Source organism: Cupressus sempervirens, chromosome 3, assembly GCF_028749045.1.
Source record: "Cupressus sempervirens isolate cs-2001-9-10 chromosome 3, ASM2874904v1, whole genome shotgun sequence".
NCBI classification, from domain to species: domain Eukaryota; kingdom Viridiplantae; phylum Streptophyta; class Pinopsida; order Cupressales; family Cupressaceae; genus Cupressus; species Cupressus sempervirens.
Genome location: NC_143120.1, coordinates 880,167,413 through 880,191,414, shown reverse-complemented (window position 1 = coordinate 880,191,414; position 24,002 = coordinate 880,167,413). Strand labels below are relative to the sequence as shown.

The window sequence follows — 24,002 nt, the reverse complement described above, 5'->3', positions numbered from 1 at the left end:
TATGAAGAGGCGCAAGATATCCAAATGTTTGTCATGAACCACCATATGATGCAAGCCATATTCAGAGAATTCTCGAAATTAGAGCTCTTGAACGTAAGTTCAATTGTTTATAATTTAAACATGTTTTAAAAATCTAGTCACTTTAGCGAACTTCATATTTTTTCAAATTTTTAATTTATTATTGTTTTGATTTTAAAATAGGTTGTTGATACCCGCTTTGCTCCAACACTATTGTTTTGAGATGCCTTGTCAAGGTTAAAGAGGCATTGTCTAGAATGGTAACCAATGCTAATTGGAGTGTATGGAGGCAATCTAATAGTGCCAAGGTAGCTGCCATAAGGGGATTGATACTAGATGACTCTTGGTGGGATTGTGCTGAGTATATTGAGCATGATCTGATACACTGACATGGATAGGCCTTTCTTGGGTGAGGTATATGATGGCATTGACCCCATGATTGAGGACTTTAGAAATATCATAAATGAGAGCAAAATCCTGCATGTAATCAAGGTAGAGAGATGGAACAAAATGACTACCCCTTTGCATTTACTTGCCTTTGCATTGAACCCCAGGTTCTATAATCCACAGTCCTCAAGGGGAGTACTAATAGGGTTGCCCCCATACAAAAATGTTGAAGTTGCTCAAGTGTACAAGACAGCCCTTTGAAGACTCTTTCCTGAGCACCTACGATCTGCAATGAGGTTTGAATTTATGAGTTTTGTGAGCATTGATTGTTGTGGTCTTGATTCTCTTGAAGACAAGAACAATGTTGATGCTCATAAATGGTGGTACTTCCATGGACAAATATACAAACATTTGCAGCCTATTGCCATCAAAATTTTATCACAGGTAAGTTCTTTAATCTTAAGATTCTAAGTTCTAATTCCTTGTTGGTAAATATCCAAAACTCTTCACTTTATGATTTCAAATTTGCAAATTTTGATAGGCTGCTAGTTCATCATCATTTGAGAGGAATTGGAGCACATACTCCTTCATCCACTCATTGAAACACAACCAACTAATCCAAGAAGGTAGATAACTTGGTGTTTGCACATTCAAACTTGAGGCTCACATCTCACAAAGAGAATGCCTACAAACAGGGGGAGGCAAAACAATTGGATGTCAAACCAGAGGTTGCGGAGTTGGAAGTTGACTTTGATGCACTTGCAATTGAAGATGGTGATCCTCGGATAGATAGTGATAGAGCTGATCGTGAGGTTATGGCTGAGACTGCTGATGCTAGTGGCACTAATTGTGCTTCTAATCAGCAACTGCCTACCGAAGAAGAATTCTCCGATGGTTTTTGATGATACATTGATATTTGATCACATATAAGTCTACAAGTGATTACTGATTAGTAATGTTGACATTACTGTTTTAAAGTTTTGAACTGAAACATTGATATGGTGGTGTATTTTGACATTTTGTCATGCCATTTGAACAAAATCGTTAATATATGTGGTGGTGTATTTTGCTAAATTGCTTTAATATTAGCATAGTGGTGTGATGAATGCACTCTATATATCTCTTGATGTGATGAATGCACTCTAACTTGAATCTACTTATTGATATAATTGATCAAGTTCTTCTTGCAGGTTTATACAAGTAAATTTGTCTGCCAACCTGTAAGTATATCTTTATGGTTGGTTTCAATATAAAATGCAAGTGCAAGGGTTAGAGGACAAAGCATACTTGCAAAGGAATATTTATCTTGAGTTGAAACTGATTATTTGCCTAACTTATTCTTCTAAAGAATTGCAGCTTCAAGGACAAAAACTACTTTTTGTGTCCGTGAATAAGGTAATTTGGGTAGGACATTGAAATTTACTTCAGGAAAAGTTATAATAGGATTTGAAATGCAAAATATATTAAAATAGTTATACTTATAGCGGGTCAAGGATTAGAAGCACCCTTCTGTTCAAGTGGAGTGACCAGTAAATTATATGAAAAAATAATGCAGTCTGCTTAAGGAGATCGACCATAAAATTTTGTTGTTGCGATTGTATGCAATATTCTCATAATCACCAAGGAATGCAGATAATACTCAGCTAGCCTTTTTTTCATTCTTCTTTGTGAATGTTATCTACAACTCTATTTCGACTGTTTGCTTGCAAGATAGCATATCAAAAGCACCCTAGAAATCAGAAATATTATTAAAAAACTAATTTGTGATTCTGTTGAGACTTTAGCTGTCTCCCAAACATTAATTTTATTCATATGTAACTACTCCAATGAAGTTTTGAGACACATCATCACTTGACCAGTTTATGAACCAGAAAAAGAAGAGAGGTGTTGAAGGCAAGAAAATGGAGACTTGGTTGGTCAGACCAGTTTATGAACCAGAAAAGGAAGCGAGGTGGTGGAAGGCAAGAGAATGGAGACTTGTTAGTTCAGAGGGATTTTGAGAAAGGTAACACTTTCTCATTTTGATGGAAGTGACAAGAGTACAGCTTGTGCATAGGTCCATAAGTTGAAAAACTATATATCTTTAAAGTCAATGCCAGAACCATAAGTGATTAAATTGGCAACTTACACCTGGATGGAGCAGCTTATGAGTGGTGGTACCAAGGGTTGATTAACCCAAGGCCAGTGTCTCATTACCGGCTATAATTGTCTACCAAGAAACTCATTGAAAGATTTGACAAGGACCCAAAACTACAATTAAAAGAGTTGGTACAAAGGGGCAGCATGGCACAGTCGATGCCTACATTGCTGAATTTACGGTGTTGCCAAATATTTCAGAAAGAAGACTCGTTGTGTTGTTCACTTAAGGGCTATCCAAACCTCTCGGAAGTAAATAAAATCTTTTGACTTGTGGACTACAAGTTACAATCCAGAATGAAAGGAACGTGGAATTTTTTATTCCTAGGAGAAAATATCAATTCAGGACTTTGCAACCAAATAAAAAAACAGATAAGAAGTAATTTAATAAGGAGAAAAATTAATCCAAAAGTTCCCTTTCAAATAAGAATGGTAACCTCCAAAATGAGCTGAGGAGGAAAACATTGTGCTTTATACGAGGGAATCCATGGACCCCCCAGCTAATAAATCTGAATCAGAAAATTCAAAACAGCAAGCCGATTTGGAATATAGTGAAGAGATGAGCACCAGGAGAACCTGAAGAAGAAAGAAAAACTGAAGTCACTTTTGCCAACTTTCGAGTTATCAAAGAATGACTCTTTTAGGGTTTGTGAGTCTCGTGTGGGTAGCGAATGGTTGCTCTCATTGTTACAAGCACCACTCATAACTTGATTTGACAAAGGAGTTGAAGCACTCAGCAGCCTTAAGTTAGAAGAATTTAGAAGTTCCAATGTAAGAACCCCTACTAGATTTTAACCAAACAAATTTGTATTTCTAATCCTCACAGTAATTTTGTCAAACGGTTATTTGCATGTAAGGACATTTTGTTGCGGATTCTTGAATTCAATTTTAAGTAGGCTTAAATGATAGAGAGCAAGCAACACTTGTATTAATCAAATCTATCTGAGTCCAATCTTTATTTTAATGGATACAAAGATAAAACATTCAAACATAGATCTCAGAAAATTACATACAAATTGCTGACCTTCTGTAAATCTGTAATATATCTTTTTTAATGAATAGACTGAACTGTTGAAGAATTTACAATATTCAGCAGCATTGATCAGTTGTTATACTTTATAACTATGAATCGACAATGACAATGTTGTGCTCAGAATTGCAGAAGCCAAATGGCTCGATAACAAAGGTACCTAAATCACTTTCATACTCCAAACAATGGTTTAGTAGCACTCAGAAATACTTATTAGCATTAGATGGTTGAGATGTACTACAATATTTGCTCAGGAACTTTGTGCATGACCAGAAGTATAGAACAGTAAGCTCTTTCTCCAATAGCCCTCGTACAGGAAATCACAACCACCAAGAATGAGACCCAAATCTAAAAAGAATAGGAATGACAATCAGAAATGAAGACTTCACCCCTATTCTGCAGCTACCAGCCATTCCACATCCTTCCTCAAAGTTCATAACCACCTCCAAGATCACAGAATACACCCATGCATCTTTACCATTTTCTTATGCCCGCAAGGATGAACGGCTCCAAAATAGACCTTGATATATATCATCTAATAGCATAAACATACGCAAAAGAGAAGGAAGAGTCCTCCATGCTACAAGATATAACAATCATTGTTTGAATGCAATCTTTATTTGTATACCCCAATTAAATCCTTGCCCAAACTTCTCAGCTAGCCACAAATCAATTACAGGAAGCTTCAATTTTAATGTTACTGTGATCAGCAATGGACGCTCGATGAGTTGAGAGGGAGAAGTGCCGAAGTTTTACGGCCTAAAATATGAATCACACAGCAGACGACAAAGGGACTCGTACCCGAGCATTTACCGTGACAATAAAATAGGAAAGAGAGTTGAACAACAAGACTACTCTGTTCCGCTAGTTCCATGCCAAATGATAGGTCTTTGAACTGCTCTCCGGATTTGACACCAAAGCTTAAACTCGTGCCAATATTCAAGAAGTGTTGCACCAAGCTTACCCGACCAATAAAATCCATGCCAATACTTTTCTCTAAGGGTCTTTTTGGTTCATGGAATTGTGGAAATCAAGATTTCTACAAGCCTTGAAAATTAGCCAAATTAAGGATTTAAAAATCTTTAAATGATTTGTTGAATGTAGAACCATTTGGTTCACATGGAACACGAAGACGAGTGGAAAGATAAATTTTCTGCCACTTCAAACAACCAGAGCTTTTTACCAAACAACTACGGTTATTTCCTCTACCTCTTCGACTCAACCACAGATGGGAGCACGACCGGCCAGCTCGCCATCGAATTTGACAGAGTCTAAAATGAGTTCGACCCAGACGACAATAATGTGGGCATCGACACTAAAGCCATCACATTCGTAACCGCCGATATGGGAATCCACGACATCGACATCAAGGTCAGGCGAGCTATACAAGTTAGGGTCAACTACGACGGGTGGTTTAAATCTCTGCAGATCTACGTGCGCTACACAAATAGTACCTCAGGGTACAAGAGCCATCTCAACTACACGTTGGAGCGCAAGAAAACGGTTCCAAGTTTGGTGTACATGGGATTTCTTGCAGCAACATAGAATTCATACAAATCAAAATCTTCATCGTTGAGCCTGTTGGCCGAGAATCTATGATTTTGTCATTGAAAACAATATCTGCTGGTCGTTGTGAGAAACAGACATGAAAAATCAATAAAATGTAATTTTTTTCACTCCTCAAAAAAGTGTAACCAGGTCTTGAATTTCAATTCCACCTAGCTAGTAGGAAGTTTGATAACCTGATTTTGAGGTAAATTTAGATTTTAGCAATTCTAATTCTATTTTGAAATTTTGGACACACAAATTTTCCCAAATCCAGTTTTTGCATAAGCTAATTCTAGTCCAATTCCACGAATCAAATGGACCCAAAACTACTATGAATTATTTCCCTTGCAATACTTTCTCATAAAATTCACTATTTATATAATTTGTGTAATGAAATCCACTAAGTTTATGTGTTAGATACCAAAATAAGTGAAAAAAAATCATAAAGACCTTTCTAACATTTGATACAAAAAAAATGGTAGAAGCTTATTGTTTTGTAGACGTAAAGAAAGTCTTTGCACAACACTTAGAAATAAGTTGTCGAAGAAAATGGAATAATTAGGCATTCTAGATGTGTATAGAGTTGTAGTGCATAATAGTATAGGAGAGAGTTGGAGCTAAAATCAAAACTAAGGAAGGAATGTCTAGATGTTTTAGTAGTCACATTGGTGTTATGAAAAGATGTTTCATATCTCCCTCTTTGTTTGGTTTATACATTGATAAATTAGAAATTTGGCTAGACAAAATACATGGTGAAGGAGTCTATTTGGCAAGTTATGTGTTGAAGCTACTTTTATATTGTGGCAATCTTATCTTGATATCAAAAATGGCCCAAGGATTAACATATCACTTAGGAACCGTGAAACACTTTTGTTTGGAAGTGAGGATGTTGGTGAACATTATCAAAACAAAAGTTATGAATTCTTTTTTTGAAGGGGAAGGAAAAACATATTACCTTTCTTTTTAAAGGTAACCCATTAGAAATTGTGAAAAAATACAAGTATTTGGGAATTGAATTTTATTATATAGACTTAGTTTGGAGAATTGTAAATGGAAAATGATTCAGGTGGACGAGAAGTGTCATATCTACTTCAAAATAGATGTGGAAAACCAAGAAAACTCTTTTTGGTTTGTAAATGACACCAGATTCCTTTATGATTGCGAAGTTTGGGGATGTAGCATGACAAAATGTGGATGGAGAAAAATGATTGAGAAATACTTAATATCAAGTAGTCTCAAAGTTAAGACCTTAGTGCCATATGAAATTGTCTTAGCAGAACTTGATATTTTCTTGGAGGCGGTAGAAAAAACTTGGTTATTAAGCTATTTATAAAAACTTGGAAACATCGATAACCAATGATGACGTAAAATTGTGATGAAAGAGAGTTTGGCTTGCAGAAAGAAAATGTAAATGAAACAAAACTAGATGAGCATGTAGAACATCAGGTTAGAAGAGTTTCCTAGTACAAATGTGGAAATAAAAAAGTTTATTTGAGAAAAAATTCAAACTGTTGTGTAGACTAATAACATGGATAAGAAAAAGGTTCACTATTTCAAGGTATTCAACCCAACTCTAGAGCATGGTGATAAGGCTTGTTTTGGGGCATCTATTAAAGGGAAAGCTAGGTTAGTTGCCCAAAAAGGATTGTGAAGAGAGGACTTGCATGTTCTACAAGAGGGGTACTATCAAGACTTAATGAAACTTTCTTATGGAGTGCACAATGTATGATGGCAACCAAGCTTAGTATGAAATAATCTTGAAGGTAAAGAACGTGCACAATTTATTTGAGGAGGATAAGAACAACCAAATTGTTGGCTTTATCGTCAAGATCCATAGCAGGAGATCAAACATGGAAAGGAATACAAAGTTAGCTTAAGGTTGTGATTTTTTTGGTCCCTATTCTATCTTGTGGACGTCGTTAAAATCCTCAAATAAATCAAATCAACATGTTCTTTATTTCCTTCAAATAATGTGTCAAGTAATGATAATATTGAGATGGAGAATCATAAGAGACGTCAATGGAGAAAAATCCAATAGATCTTCCTTGAAAGAATAATAAACACCAAACAACTATTATGAGGGTTAGATTCTGAAGTGGTAATAAATTTAGCTAACCAAGGTGTGATTCCAAGCATAACACCCTCCACTTCCCTTACTGCATGTTCCACAAGAGCAGTGTGATTGAGACTTAATGAAACTTTCTTATGAAGTGCACAATGTATGATGTGGCATCCAAGCTTAGTATGAAATCATTTTGAAGGCCAACAACGTGCATAATTTATTTGAGGATAAGAATTTGTCAAGATCCATAACAAGAGATCATACATTGAAAGGAATATGGAGTTAGCTTAAGTTTGGGATTTTGTGGTCCCTTAAATTGTTCAATCTTGTGAACATCATTAAAATCCTCAAATAAATCAAATCAACACATTCTTTATTTCCTTCATAGTAATGAGAATATTGAGATGGAGAATCACAAGGAACGTAGATCGAGACAAATCCAATAGATCTTCCTTAAAAGAATAATAAACACCAGACACAACTATTATGAGGGTTAGATTCTGAAGTGGTAATAAATTTAGCTAACCAATGTACAATTATAAGCATAATACCCCCACTTCCCTCATTGTAAAGAGTAATTTTGAAGTAGCCATCTTTTATATTGCTTTCAGATATCTTTCTAATGTGATTCTCTTGTATACCAACTACCTCATGTGGTTCTGTACAACTCGATTGGAATGAGATGGACGAGATGAGTAAGATTAAGCCTATAAATTATGTATGGCCAACGCATGACACATACAGAAAGAATATGGAGGTTGTATTGTGTGAAAAATCAACTATTGCAGTCACTGATTATTAATCTCCTATCGTAAATGATTATTAAACTGCTGAAAACAAATTCCCAGCTAATATCGAAAAATAACACAACTGCAACTTCACTTATAAAATACGAAAAGAAATGCGCAACACAATGAACACAATATTTTCGAACAAATTGTCCTTGGAAAAACCCCTAAGGGAAAACCAGTTCTACAGATGAGGAATTATATTAAACTTCAGCAAATCAAGAGATACAAAAATTCCTTGCCTCTCACTGGCAGAATTTTGACAACCTCCTAATTTCTCCCGCTGATATTCCTCACCACTATCCCCATGCTAACACTGCGCCCTTGCTAACACTGCAAGACTATTTGCTAACACTGCAAAACGTTTCTCAAAAAATTCTTCCTCCAAATGACCCAATGACCCCTTTTTATACTACTCCTGTTGGTAACCCAACGCCCGAGATTGATTTACAATCGACGGTTGAGATTAAGACAACTCGACAGCCAACAATAGAATTGGTTGCAAGGTGTCCAAAAGGGAATCTCTAAAATTAGTAAATAATAACTATTTACTAATTCTTGGCAAGTGGACAAACAGTTGTCCAAACCACCCATAAATACTACTGCTATTCATAGATAAGGACGAACAGCTGTCCAAGCTACCCATAAATACTACTGTTATTTTTGGGTCAGAAATAACAGCTGTCCAACTAACAATAATTAACACTCCCTCTTAGCGAGGAAGCTATTCTGCATGACACCCATCTTATCTCTGAAAAAGATAAATTTGGCCTTTCCCAAAGCCTTCATCAGAATGTCTGCTACCTACTCCTCTATAGGTATGTACTGTAGCTGAACAACTTTCCTTTGTACACAATCTCTGATGAAGTGATATCTGATATCTATATGTTTAGACCTATCATGAAACACTGGATTCTCAGACAACTTGATGCAACTATGATTGTCACAATGTATCACAGTAGTCTCAACCTTTTGACCAAACAAGGCTACTAACAACTTTTGAAGCCATATAGCTTCACATGTCACCATGCTAGCTACTATGTATTCTGCTTCTGCTGAACTTAGAGCCACAGACTTCTGCTTCCTGTTGAACCAAGATACAACTCCTGATCCCAAGCTGGAACAACACCCTGAAGTGCTCCTTTTGTTTGTTGTACTTCCTGCCCAATCTGCGTCAGTATAGCCTATCAACTTGATACCTTCACCTCGAACATATCTAATCCCATACTCGAGTGCACCACGCAAGTAACGTAGCACATGCTTAGCCGCTATCCAATGCATTCTCTTTGGTTCAACCATGAACTAACTAAGAGAGTTTACTGCAAATGCTATATCTGGCCTAGTGTTAACCAAATACATAAGCGAACCAATCAACTGTCTATATAAAGTGGGATTACATCTTTCTCCTTAGATGTATCTACCTTCCTCCAATTCGTGATCATGGGTGTAGACATGGCTTTGCTATCCTCCATTCCAAATTTCTTCAAGATTTCAATGCAATATTTCCCTTGACCAAGGAAAATCTCCCCATATGTCTGCCACACTTCCATGCCTAGAAAGTAGTGCATAAGTCTTAAATCCTTCATCTCAAACTCTTCTGCAAGGTTCCTCTTGCAATCCACTATGAGCCCTAGTGAACCTATAAGAAATAGGTCATCCACATAAAGAACAAGAATGAGAATCTCACCCCCAACCATCACGTAGTAGAGGTTAGCATCTGCTTCACTCTTCACAAAGCCCATTTTCTGCAAGTATGTATCAATGCGCTCATACCACGCTCTAGGAGCCTGCTTGAGTCCGTACAATGCTTTCTTCAATCTGCACACGTGGGTCTCTTTGCTGTGTGCTACAAAGCCTTCTGGTTGTTCTATGTATACCTCCTCCTTCAACTCACCATTGAGGAATGCTGTCTTGACATCCATTTGATGGATTTGCCATCCCATGTGTGCTGCAAGTGAGATTACAGCTCGTATAGAAGTATACCTGGCAACTAGAGCAAATGTCTCCTCATAGTCTATTCCCTCCTTCTGAGAGAACCCCTTTGCCACGAACCTAGCCTTGTATTTCTCGATGCTACCATCTGCAACGTGCTTTATCTTATAGATCCAGCGTGATCCAACTACAGCCCTATCTGTTGGTCTAGGTACTACCTCCCACACATCATTCTGCATTATTGAAGAATATTCCTCAACCATAACATCTCGCCATACCTGATGTTCTGCAACTTCCTGATAGCTAGAAGGCTCACTATCTACCAACTGACTAACTAATGCCACATAGTCATTGAACTTGGCTGGTTGTCTTCGCTGTCTAGTACTCTTCCTAGGAGCTCCCACAAACTCCTGAGTATCCCTTTGTGTATCTGGAACCACATGGTTCCTGTTGCCAACTGTAGAGGATGAAATGTCAACCTCTAAGTCTTCTAGATGCATTTCATGTTGCACCTGTTGCTCCATACTCTATGAATCGTCACTAATTGAGTCTGCACTCGTACCGGTAACTGTACTTGAGCTTTGCTGCCCTAGACTTGGTCTTGGAGCTTCTGATGGCTGCTTACTCTGATCATCTGCTAGCAAATCTCTGGATCTCCTGAATGCCTTGTCCTCCATGAACTTGACATCCCGTCTGACAATAATTCTTTTAGTCCCCGAAATGAAAATCCTATATGCCTTTGAGGTCTCACTGTACCCAACAAAGTACCCCTTCTCTGCACTCTGATCTAACTTTGTATGTGTATCTCGAGGAATATGACAATATGCCAAACTCCCGAATATGCTGAAGTGACTAACATCTGGCTTCTTCCCTGTGAAAGCCTCCTTTGGTGTCATCTTCCCTAGCACCTTGTGTGGAACTCTATTCTGAATGTAGAATGTTGTATTACACGCCTCTGCCCATAAGTAACGGGGCATGTCCTGGTCATGTAGCATAGCTCTTGTTGCCTCCGATATAGAACGTTTCTTCCTCTCAGCAACTCCATTCGGTTGTGGATTGTAAGGAACAGTGCATTCTCTCTTGATTCCTTCTCTGGTGCAGAACTCCTGGAAGACATTTCCTTTTTACTCGCCTCCATTGTCTGACCGAAGAACCTTTATCTTCTTTCCTGTCGAGTTCTCCACAAGAGCCTTGAACTCTTGGAATCGACTGAAAACCTCATCCTTAGTCTTCAAGAAGTATATCCAGGTCTTTCTAGAGAAATCATCAATAAAAGTAACATAGTACTCATATCCTCTGAGAGATTTCGTCGACATTGGTCCACAAACATCTGAATGTACTAGATCAAGAACACCCTTAGATCTGGTGTCACTCCTTGGAAAAGACACTTTCGCAAACTTCCCCAACACACATCCCTTACATACATCGTTATGCTCTGTGCTCACCTTTGGAACACCCGTCACGGTCTCACGAAGCAATCTAAGTGCTCCATGATGAATATGGCCCATCCTCCTATGCCATAGCTCTCCAAGATCTCTAGGATTACTGTTGCTCATAAGTGCCTTAGGAGTATCAACCTGCAATCTATAAAGGTGACCACTCCTAACTCCAATAGTTATGGGTGATTTCCAATCCTTGTGCTTAATCAACACCTATGTCCCTCTAAAGAATACATTATACCCCCTATCCTGAAGAACAGATACAGAAATCAAATTCATACCTAAGCCTGGCACATATAACACATCATGAAGTGGAATTATCTTTCCATTCTCCCTCTGAAATTGAACAGTCCCTTTCCCAACAGGGTTGAGTTTGGACAAGTTTCCCATAGAAATCTGGATGTTGGTGTCCTCCTCCTTGTAACTGGAGAAGTACTCTCTAACTCCTATCATATGAAATGACGCCCCACTATTTATATACCAAACACACTATGAGGTTGAGCTAACAATACAAGCTATGAGTGCAAACTCATCTTCCATTCTACTGGAGAGTTCTTCTGCACTTGTTGAAGCTACCACCTGCTTCTTACCCTTCTTCCTCTCTGGGAAATCACTGACATAGTGGCCAAACTCGTGACATCCAAAGCACTTGACCTTAGAAAGGTCCTTCTTCTTCTTTTCACTTTGTGAATTTGATCCTTTGCTAGATCCCTTCTTTGCTTTCCCTTTACCCACTAGGGCAACGTTATCTTGTTCCACCTCATTTTTCTAACTCTTGTTGGCCCCATTGACAAGACTTAGTCTAAACTCCTCCTGAGTGAAATCAGTCCATAGTCGATCCCAACTCGGTAAAGTATCTCATCCACTGACAACTTGAACAAAGACACTCTATTGTTTAGTAAACCCATTTAGGGCTATTCTCACTAGCTCATCATCACTAGGGCTATCTCCAACAGTTGCTAACTCATCCTTGACAAGTCTGAGCCTGGTGAGGTAACTTGTGACGTCTTCTCCCTGATTCATCCGGGTATTCTTTAGCTTCTCTCTGAGAATCAACTTCCTATTGGTGGTAGCATTCTGGTACAGATTTAGAATGGCATCCCACATCTTCTTTGTTGTATCTAGCTCCGAGATATGTGGAACAATATGATCCTTGACACCATCAAGGATAATCCTCCTCGTTTTGGCATCATCCTTCCTATATGCTACAAGCTGTGTTGCATCCGTTGGTACAGGTACACTATTGGTAGCATAATCCTTGATACCATTCTCTTCCAACAATAAAAAAATTCTGGCCTTCTAAACACCAAAATTTGAGGCACCATCCAATCTATCCTGATCTCTCAAACCAGCTAAAGCCATCTCAAGAGTTTAAAGCAATAATAAATCTAAAGAGATCAAAATTTCTTTCCTAGGGAAAAACTCTTCTACCCTTAACAATGCTCTGATACCATGTGAAAAATCAACTATTGCAGTCATTGATTATTAATCTCCTATCGTAAATGATTATTAAACTGTTGAAAACAAATTCCCAGCTAATATCGAAAAATAACACAACTGCAACTTCACTTATAAAATACGGAAAGAAATGTGCAACACAATGAACACAATATTTTCGGACAAATTGTCCCTGGAAAAACCCTTAAGGGAAAACCAGTTCTACAGATGAGGAATTGTATTAAACTTCAGCAAATCAAGAGATACAAAAATTCCTTGCCTCTCACTGGCAGAATTTGGACAACCTCCTAATTTCTCCCGCTGATATTCCTCACTGCTATCCCCACGCTAACACTGCGCCCTTGCTAACACTGCAAGACTGTTTGCTAACACTGCAAAACGTTTCTCAAAAACTTTTTCCTCCAAATGACCCAATGACCCCTTTTTATACTACTCCTATTGGTAACCCAACGCCCGAGATTGATTTACAATCGACGGTTGAGATTAAGATAACTTGACAGCCAACAATAGAATTGGTTGCAAGGTGTCCAAAAGGGAATCTTTAAAATTAGTAAATAATAACCATTTACTAATTCTTGACAAGTGGACAAACAGCTATCCAAACCACCCATAAATACTACTGCTATTCATAGATAAGGACGAACACCTGTCCAAGCTACCCATAAATACTACTGCTATTTTCGGGTCAGAAATAACAATTGTCCAACTAACAATAATTAACATATTGTGCAATATATGCTCGTATGGATCGTGGATTTTCTCGACTTGACAACTGCACTTTCAGTCAACACTGCACGAAAATTCACTGACAACACTCACTGTACACACCATATGACAACTTGTTGATTGGGCACACCATACACATTGTATGGAAATTTTCTCTTGTGCACATTGTAGCAATATTCTTATGTGTTCTTTGTACACACCCTACAACAATATATCTACCATATGGAAGACTCTGTGCAACTACGGCATCAATAGTTATGAGATCGATATGTTTCAACACTGTTTTGAAAATGGTATTGTTTCCAAATGAGTGTTAATGTCAAATGTGGTGGGCCTTACAACATTAGGATATGAATTGCAGTTGGATTAATTTCTTGAAGATGTCAGCTTTTTGGGAGAATGTGCAGAGGAGAGTTAAAACCGAAAGTATTTGTATTATAAGTTATTATGCATCAATTGTTGGGCTTGAATGTCCATAAATTGAAAATGCTTTGTACATGAATTGGGGCAATCCATTGTATTTGTAAATGTAACCAATAGTTTTTTTATTTTAAAACAATGTAACCTTTTTGGTGCAAGTTGATTTGTAATAGAAACAAAATTATACCAATAACTATGCATTTATATTGTTTAGTTAATAGTATCATGGTAAACAATTATTGGGTTTGTAAGTAATTAATTTTTGGGATCTTTCATTTTGTAGGAAATGGCTATATCAACAACTAGGTTCTTTTAGACACATTGTTTAAAAGTAAATCAAGCCAAAGAATTCCTCATATCACCTTTTGAAGAAAACCCAGTTTCTGAGCACAACCTTGTTTTTAGACATGGGTTATAAGATAAAGTTGCATATAAACCTAATGGTCATATTAACTTGACATAATAGGTTGTAAAGTAGATAATAGGGTACACAAAATCAACTAGAATGCTTGCATGCTTTTGTCTTCAGTTGGTCATTAATTACATTGTCTTCAATGATGTATCACAACTTTCATAGTCAATATTGTGTATGTTGCATTTAGTAATTATCAAATTTTGAGCTTTATAGATTTTTGTCAATAATCACTTTTTTAAAAAATTTGTTCATCTTTTCACATTTTGAATCATGTTGGTTGTAGATGATTTGCAAGTTCGATGTGAGGATTGGATCTCATGACTTTTATTTTATGCAATGATTGATATTTTGCCTATATTAGTTTGCATTTGTCATGTGTTGAGACCACTTAAATATTAGAGATGGTGCTTCTTTACATGTTAGTCATTGGTCTTCTGGGTATTGAAATGTGTGCATAGTGTTGGATTAAGTTCCCTTTGCAAGGACTTGATGTATTTCTAGATGTGTCATTATATTGAAGGTGTGAGATCCCTTATACAAAGATTTTGTGTTTGACCTCAAGATTTTGGCAAACAAATATGAGATGTGCATGCTCTTCATTTTATGAGTAGATTAGTATTATGTTTTATTACATGATGTGAGATCCCTTCTTCAAAGATTTTGTGTTTGACCTCAAGATCTTGGTAAAAAAATATGAGATGTGCATGCTCTTTTATTTTATCACTAGATTAGCATTATGTTTTATTACATGACTATCCTTATAGATATCTAGTGTATATGTGTGATTATTAAATATCTTAATATCATGCATTTTAATTAATAATCAATTTATATGTTGGATGGTGTAGATGAACATCTAGTTATCTAGATGTGATGGTTATAAGATTTATGTGGCGTTGTACCTTGTTGGATAATTTTACACTACGTTGATAGATATATATGGTGTATATTATTTTTTCCACCAAATATACAATTCAAGGTTGCTCCCTCAATAATGATTAATTATAAATGACGATTTAGGTTGTCGTTTGTAGTAACCGCTATTAAACTAAACTTGAAAATAAGACGAGTCATATTTTTATATATAAGTTTGTATTTGAATTGATGGTGATTCAAAAAAATGCATGTCGTAGAAATTGATAATGTTTATTTTCTCAAAATCCTTATGTTTTTTATGGCATGAGATACATTTTGTGGAATCAAAAATTGGCAAAATAATAATGCTAGGTTAAATGAATTTGAAAGTACATCTAAATATATTATACCGGTTTAGTTGAAATTGGTGACAATGACTAAAATGAACAAACAAATATGCAAACCCTAATTTAGCCCAAACATAAGCAATAAAATCCCAAAGCATTCAATCATCATATTAGTGGAACACATCTTCACTAAAGCACAAACAAAGCAATGCTTAGTTTTGTAGAACAAGTGCAAGAGGCAATGAGAATGATTAGTTGAGATTAAGTGATGATAGTAATTGTATGTAGAGAATATTGACTTTAGGAATAGAAGTCATAAGAAGAGACAAGGGACAAGTGTCACAAGCTAAAAAATTAGGAATTGATCTATGTAATTGATGAAGGATTGGTTAAAATGGAAAAAAGAGGATTTGTGAGGTTTTATAAAGGTATTTATTTCATAAATAGGAGAGTTGAGAGATAGAAATTGGGTTAATTAAATAAGGATTTATTTAATTCTTAGATAGAAAATGTTAATTAATGAGATACATGAACAATAATTTTTATTTGAATAAAAAAAAAGGGCTAATGAGTTAATTATATAAATAAGGATGCCTATTTAATTAATAGACAAATTTCCTAATTTCATGATGATATGTTTAGGTGTACACATTTTCAACCTCTTTGAAACAATTCAACTTATCACGTTATTTTAAAGAAAGAAAATTGATTATTGATAAATGCTCGAGTTTAAACTGGGAAGGCAATGATTATGCCCCCTCAGGAGATTGAGAGAGATATACAAAGGAAAACTTCTTGGTAAATCAAGAGGGATATTTGATGATGATGATGAATGGTTGACAAAGATACATAAAATGTTAAGATATTGCACTAAGCATATAATTAATCATGCATTTGATAAATATGAATAATTGGAAAGTGCAACTCACTAATTAATTAAAATGATCAAGATAGACATATTGATTGTGTTGAGAAAGTTGACTTATCTAGTTGACAATCAATAGCATTGATTGAGGCAGATGATAGATAACTAGATTGAGATGGATTCTAGTGTAAGATAACCTGACACAAGATTGATTGATTGTATGCATATTAGTAAACACTGATGATAGCTTGGTAAGATGATTGATTTGATATTGATAGATTATATATGGTGAAAGAGTGATGTGAAAGATAATGAAGAGGACATGATAATTCTCTTTCTTTTTAGACCTACTATATCATCATTGGGATTATTAGTGGAAAATGATAACCTGTATGGATATGAACTAAATCCAAATGAATTAATGTAGTAATTATATAGAGGAAAACACATTACACAATAAAGGAATACCCCTTTTCTTTCGCAACCCATATGTCCTTGATGATATTTAGATAATCATATACTAAGACAGGTCATCATGTTACTAGGGAACAATCCACATGCAATATTTATAAGTGAACATGTCTATCATTGCATTTTTAGTAAGAGACATCCCAAAAAAACTAAAAGAAATGTTACCAAAGATAAATAAAAAGAAATCAAAGACATAAAACAACTAGTCATCACTCTCAATGCAAAAATGTGTCTTTTCAAAAGTTATGTGATTTATCTAATAGGCTAATAAGGAATGTTGTAATGTCTTATTGATCATAATCTCATCATGTCATGATTTTGTAAAAGTTAAAATATACTTTTATCTGTAAGAAATCAAATAAAATGAATACTAATGAAACAATCTGAGAGAGCTTGATGTGAAGAAATTTACCATAAACCAAATGATCTTCCCAATGGAGCAACAAGAATGGAGACAAGAGATTTTGAAAGGGGAAAGCAAAGAAAAACCCCTTGTGTAATATTATGAATAGAAAGAAAAAGCCCTAAGAAAGGAGAGAGACAAAAGGTGGAGCAAACAGCTCATTACAATAACATCAAGATGATGTGAAGAATAGTGAAAGAATGAGATAGAGGCATCACTTTTATAGAGATGAGAATAAGTTGCATGTGTAACTCTCATTTCTATGAATGCCACCATTCATAATAAGTGTGTGCAAAGTGTCAAGATCCTCTAAAGGAGGATAAACTAATTTCCTTATAAAAGGAATTACAAGAAATGAGTTGTCCTCACACATGGACAAGAGGACAAGTAAATGACATGTCCTCACATGTTTACTAGAGGACAAACAACACAAGGGATACCTTGGTTTATCCCATTCAATAAATAAATACAACCAAGGAAAGATTACTAATTCTAACACCCCCTTTTAATCTTTACTTGGGGAGATTACATTAAAGGGTGTCAAACCCAATTTACAATAATACAACTTAATTTTTTGAAATATCTTAAATTGTGTAAGGGGTCTCTTATTAGTGTGGGTACATCATTGGAGAGCCAAGAGAAGCGGATAGTCCTTCAAGTGTGTTACATTTTCAAGTGGATTCATGTGGCATAGGATCTGTAAAAAAAATAATGATGTCTTGTATGTGCCTTGATGGATTACCTGATATCAATATAAATCATATACTCAAAGAACAAGTTAGATATGAAAAGTATTTATCAAAGATCTCATGAAAGGAATACTAAGGCACAAATTATCACAAACAAGGCCCACTAATGAAACCTACATTAACAATGCATCAATCACATGGATATAGATAGTCCACTAATAAGTCATCTCACTGCAAGTTAATGGGTGATCAATCCATAACTTGCGTGACTCAGGATTTAAGCAATGAAGTATGTAGAACATTATACATCATGATTTCAAAGATACCAAAGGGGAGGATTATGAGTATTAACAACACATTGCCTTAAAAAAGAGTAAAGTTCCTTCAAGATGGGTCAAATTAACTAAAATTGGAGGAAAATTCCAAGAATAACATCCTCTTCATGAAGGAAAAAATAGAACAACATGGAGGGAAGCTCCATATACATCAACCTTCAAAGTAGATATGATAGAATTAAATGGAGGGAAACTCCATATAAATCTCAACCTTTCAAAATGGAACAAAGAGAACCAAATGGAAGGAAACTCCATGTGAATAAATGGTATAAACCATAAAGTGCCAACATGGGAATAAAATGATGCTAGAAAAGCATAAATTGCACCTGTGTGTCAATAACTCATAATCCCAAGGAATAAGCAAGAGAAAAAACATTTACATATGTGAAATATAGAAGAATGTACTCATAATTGACAAGTCACAAAAGACACAATAATTTGTATATTTATTGGGATATATATGTGGGCCCTCATATATACACACAAATAAATATACCTAAAATATCATGGTATGAAATCATGCAAATACAATTAAAGATCATATCAAAATCATAGCAAGTCAATGGTTAATATAACATAATTATTTGAAGTAAAGTATTATCCAATGATAAAATCAACATAATTTTTAGAGTTTACAACATACTGAAGAGAAATGCCAAAGATGATGAATGAGGATCATCAGAATTCGTAAGATAAGACATCAAACCATATTTGCAATAATTAATTCTCTTAGGTTTAAGTCCACCCATTCTAGAAATTTATCTCTTTTACTAAGTAATTTTTTAAACCATTTAGTTTTTCTCTTAATAGATTTATCAGTAGAAGAAGAGTCGTGATCTATAATGCATCATTAGTATCAACATTAGCATCATTACCATGATATATAAATGCATCATTACCATTATAAGAAATAATAGAAGGAATGAAGGTAGATACACGAGAAGTGGGGTTTAGAGAAGGAGGTTGGTCCTCCACTAACACAATTATGCTTCCACTAAATTCTTCATTTTGAGCATTGGAAGAATTATGCACATCATTTTCTGCAATACTAACATTTCTTGCAATTTGTACTTTGTTAATAATAGGATTATAAGCTTGATAACCTTATTTTGCATTTTTCCACTCATGCGCCTAGTACATGCAATCTTAGATGGAACAATAGGAGGTAAATTTTCAACCATATTAGATGAGATGCAATCAAAATTCAATTGACCATGCCTTTCATGCTCCATGTGAAAATCAATATTTTTGTGCAAAGAGTGTCTTAAAGAGGTAAACCCAAAATTTTTAAATAAGTTATCATGATCTAACTTAGCATTAGCAACAACTTCATTAGTGTTAGGATCAATAACAGAGCACATGTCCTTATGAAATTCAACTTTATAATCTTGACATAATTTAGCAATAGAAAGAAAATTGTATTTCAAATCAAGAACATAAAGAACAACATGTAACTTTCCATTTGGAACACTAAAATTACTAAATCTTTCAACTTTGCAACTATGATTATCAACTAACTGAATTGGAATATTAGAAGGATCAGGTTGCAAAGAATCAAACGCTTCTTTATGAGATGTAACATGTTGAGAAACACCAATATCAAGAATCCATTTTAATTGTTTAGAAACATTATGACTAACAGTAAAAGCATGACGAGATGGATGAGAGTTTTGATTATTGTTATTGATAGGTTTCTTATCTTTTAGTTTTTAAAAATAATTATTAGTTACATGACCATCTTTACCACAATAAGTATAGTGGGATTTTTTATTATATTGATTAGGATAGGTATTATTGCGATTTGTTTTTTGACTATTATTATTATTAAAATTATGATTACTAAGATTATGATTATTAAAAGTTTGATTATTATGAGTATTGAGAGAATTATTATTAGAAGATTTGAAATTATTATTTCACTTTTAGACACAAAGGCATGTTCATTAGATCTAAGAGTACCAAATTGCAACAACTTAGCTTTCTCTTGATGCAACAAATTTCAAAAAATACTATAAGTTAATTGTGTAGACAAAGTAGGAAAAACAAGTTGAGAATGAACATTAGTAATAAATTCTTGAAATTGCCTAGGAAGACATTTCTTTAAAATAATGGTAATTAATCTAATATCAGTGAGAGTAACGCCTATAGACCAATTAGTTGACTTTCAATATAATCAAATTTAAGTTAAAATTCATCCATAGATTTAAAATCAGTATACCTTAAGTCTTTCAAATTTTCTTGCAATTGAATCTTGTGTGATTAAGATGGTCTGTCATACGTTTGCTTCAAAATATCCCAAGCATCATGAGTAGTAGTGCAATAAGCAATTAGAACATATAAATTTAGGTTAAGAGATATAACATTGAGGCCAAGGGTTTCCTCATTTTTAGTGTCCCATGCATTTTTCTCATCTTGTGTGGCTGAGGCATCGAGAACTGAAGAAGCGTTAGTAGTAACATTTAAAATATGCTTGAATTGAAAAATGAAGGAAAAATGAGTTTTCCAAGCATGATAGTTTGAATTATTTAACTTAAATTTCTGAATCGTAGACATGGTTAGAAGATTAATGTATCAAAAAAATTCTCCTTGATTAAATGAATGCAAAAAATAAATTATTTGAAAAAAAAATCTCCTTAGAAAAAAATCCCTCTCGAATATTCAAGAATCTAAAAAAATTCTAAGAAAAAATAGAAATCAAAACCTTAGTTATTTATTTCAAAAGTTTAAAATTTTAATAAACAAATTATTATATCAATATGCTTTAAATTACATGGCCTTTGAATTTTTTTTAAAGAAGAATATAATAACTATTTTTAATTTTAAAAATGTTGATTACAATTCAGATGTTTTGAAAAATAACAGTCATGTTAAATGAAGATTTAAACAAAACAACAACAATATTAATACAATCCAATTAATTGTTTTTGAGGTATGAAAATTAAGAAGTAAATTGATAGATTTTGAAATCAACACCTTTCTTTAAACTGTAATGATTTTTCTTAGATGTAAGAAATGATTTTTAATTTTTTGTAATTTTTATTTTTTAAATTCTTCAAGTGTTGAAGATATTGACAAAGAGATAAATTTAAGGACACAGCTATGCTCCCACAAAATCACCCTAACATACACGAAAAGTACAGAAAATGGACACAAAAATTGATGATACATACATCCTTTTTATGGCATTATACATACATCTGGGATACATCCCGTGGACCCATCCGGAAGCATATACGGTCATTCTATGTCCTTCCCTATGGTCCTGTCAATGTGTTTGACGAATGTTTCATTAAACTAATAGTTTTGAATAGTTTTTTTAATTAATTATGCAATGTTGTACAGAAGCCAAGTAATGGAGTTCTGGTGGAATTGTCACTGTGGATTGCTTTCGCATGAATACTTACTGGCAATGCAAATTCATTCAATGTGGTTTCGTGGACCTATTATTATTGCATGAAGGTAGATAACTATTTATGTACCTCTGATTAGCCATTTTTGTTACTTCACTGTATAATTAAACATTTGAAATGAGTTAGTTGTTAACCATTTTGCTGCCCTATCTAGAAATTCAAATATCCAGCATGACAACCATGATCATGTCAATTATATCATTCTTAGAAAATTGATATCAAAGGAAGCATTCCAGTTGCGATGATGCAATTTTTCCTTGCTCACATGATTGCAAGTAGTTTCAGACTTAAGTAGATTCAAGTTTCGACCGTGCGAAGTTAACTACAATAGCTCAGATTCATGTGCTCTTGCATCATCTAAGACTTACCTCAGGTTTAGGCTGTGAGGTTGCAGAATTATGAATTGAATGAAAGCATATCAGTTGGATTGATTTAATTCTATCAATGAGCTTCAAAGGTTTAAGTTGCTAACATGCGAAAGTCAAAAGCCCAGTCAAATCCAATGCTTTCACGAGATCACAAAGAGTTATGAGATAACCACAGTTCAAACTAAGAAGTGGCGAAATGTCTTTGGTCGTTCCATCATAGGGTTAAATGCTAAACCTCAGGTTTAGGTTGTGAATGAGAAGCAAGCAGACACGTGTCTCAATGGGCCTAGTTCATGTGAGGTCCTTCATCACATCGTCACAAGGTTCGAGTCTTTCTCATCAAATGAGGGTAGACTGATCAATCAATGTGCTCTATCGAATGGCTTCAATTTTTTAAGTTGCGAACATGTGAAAGTCAGTAGCTCATTCAAGTCAAATGTTCGCATGATCGCTCATGGTTGATGTCTACCCATGGTTAGAGCTGTGAAGTTGTGAAATGTCTTGATCGCATTGTCACACACAATTAGTGATAGATCATGGTTAGGGTTGCGAAACAATGAAATACATAGAGTGCATCATCGCGTGGTTAATACTGCAGTCAAGTTTTTTGTGGCAATGGTGAGATGACAATTGTTGTGGTGGCTTCGCATGGTCGCGACAGTTAGAAAATTAAGGAGATGTTAGGCTATAAAGCAATGGAAAAGAAAAGGATAAGGACATTGTAGTTTGGAAAGGCTAGACAGCTAAGTTGGAAATTGAGATGCAAAGCCACGATCTAAGGCAGTCAATAGGTGAACATAGGATAGAGAGTTAGATGAGATGGACGAATGTTGAAAGAAGATTAGGCCCCATGGCGAGGTTGATTATTCAAATGATGACACAACTTACTTGGCATGATCTTGTTCCCTTGTTTAATGGAGTTACTTTCATCCACCGCTCCAAGATTTCCTTTCGAAGCACTATCAAAATTCAATTTAATCCAATTATTTTGTGGTGGTTTCCATTTCACACCTTCCCTCATTCAAAATCCTTGGTTATAAACCACCATCTTTTTCCAAATTATGCTTTGCTTCACAAAAGTCAAAAGACATATATCATGTTAAAATAGTATTGAGTGAGTTATTTGATGGAGAGAAGAAATCACATATATTATAAGAAATCACATGTAACAAGAAATATCTTCATATATTATAAGAAATTACATGTATTGATAAAGATAGGTTATTAAAAGAGTTTACACTAAAATGAGTTAAAGGAGGATTCATGGATCATACTCTTGAAGCCATCATCTTATTAAGGAAATTGTAGAATTTTAAATTAGGAAAAAAAAAGTAGTTTTTTATTACTTTAGCTACATTTTACATTTTAAAATCTGCCTTTTAGAGCATCCTTCAAATAGAGGTAACTATTATAAAACTTTTTGAAAACTATTGTAATGAAAGGATTGATCAATTGTGCATTATAGTTAAATGGTGCATCTATGTTTTTTGACTTCAAAGTTAAATTAATCATCTCTAAGTATCTAGCAATTACTTGTGCTTGGTAGAATGGTCTGATTCAATTGCACTCATGGTTTTATACATATTTTTTCCCCTAATATGATTCAAATCATAATGGACCTATATAAAATGTAATTGACTCTCCATTTTGAATTTTGTCTCTACAAAATGATTACAACTTTAATACAAAGTATTTTTTTTAAAAATAACAAGAAAGGAAAAGAAATAGGTTGGATCATTAGTTTTCCTCTATATCTACATTGTCAGGTAACCCATTTGATTCACTATCATAGATATCATTGGCAATTTGGTTAGTTTATTGATTTTCCCTAATAATATAAGCTTGTTGCAAGGTATGAAAAAACCTCTTAATTATATTATTTTCTATTATAGAAGATAGC

The 24,002-nt window shown here is 34.7% G+C and overlaps 1 long non-coding RNA gene across 1 annotated transcript; it reads left to right on the top strand.

The window, feature by feature from the left end:
* Positions 1 to 501: 501 nt before the first annotated feature.
* On the top strand, positions 502 to 1,479 carry LOC149569603 (uncharacterized). Its single transcript, XR_016362783.1, has 2 exons — positions 502 to 849; positions 947 to 1,479. It is a non-coding gene; the product is annotated as an uncharacterized LOC149569603 (long non-coding RNA).
* Positions 1,480 to 24,002: the final 22,523 nt, after the last annotated feature.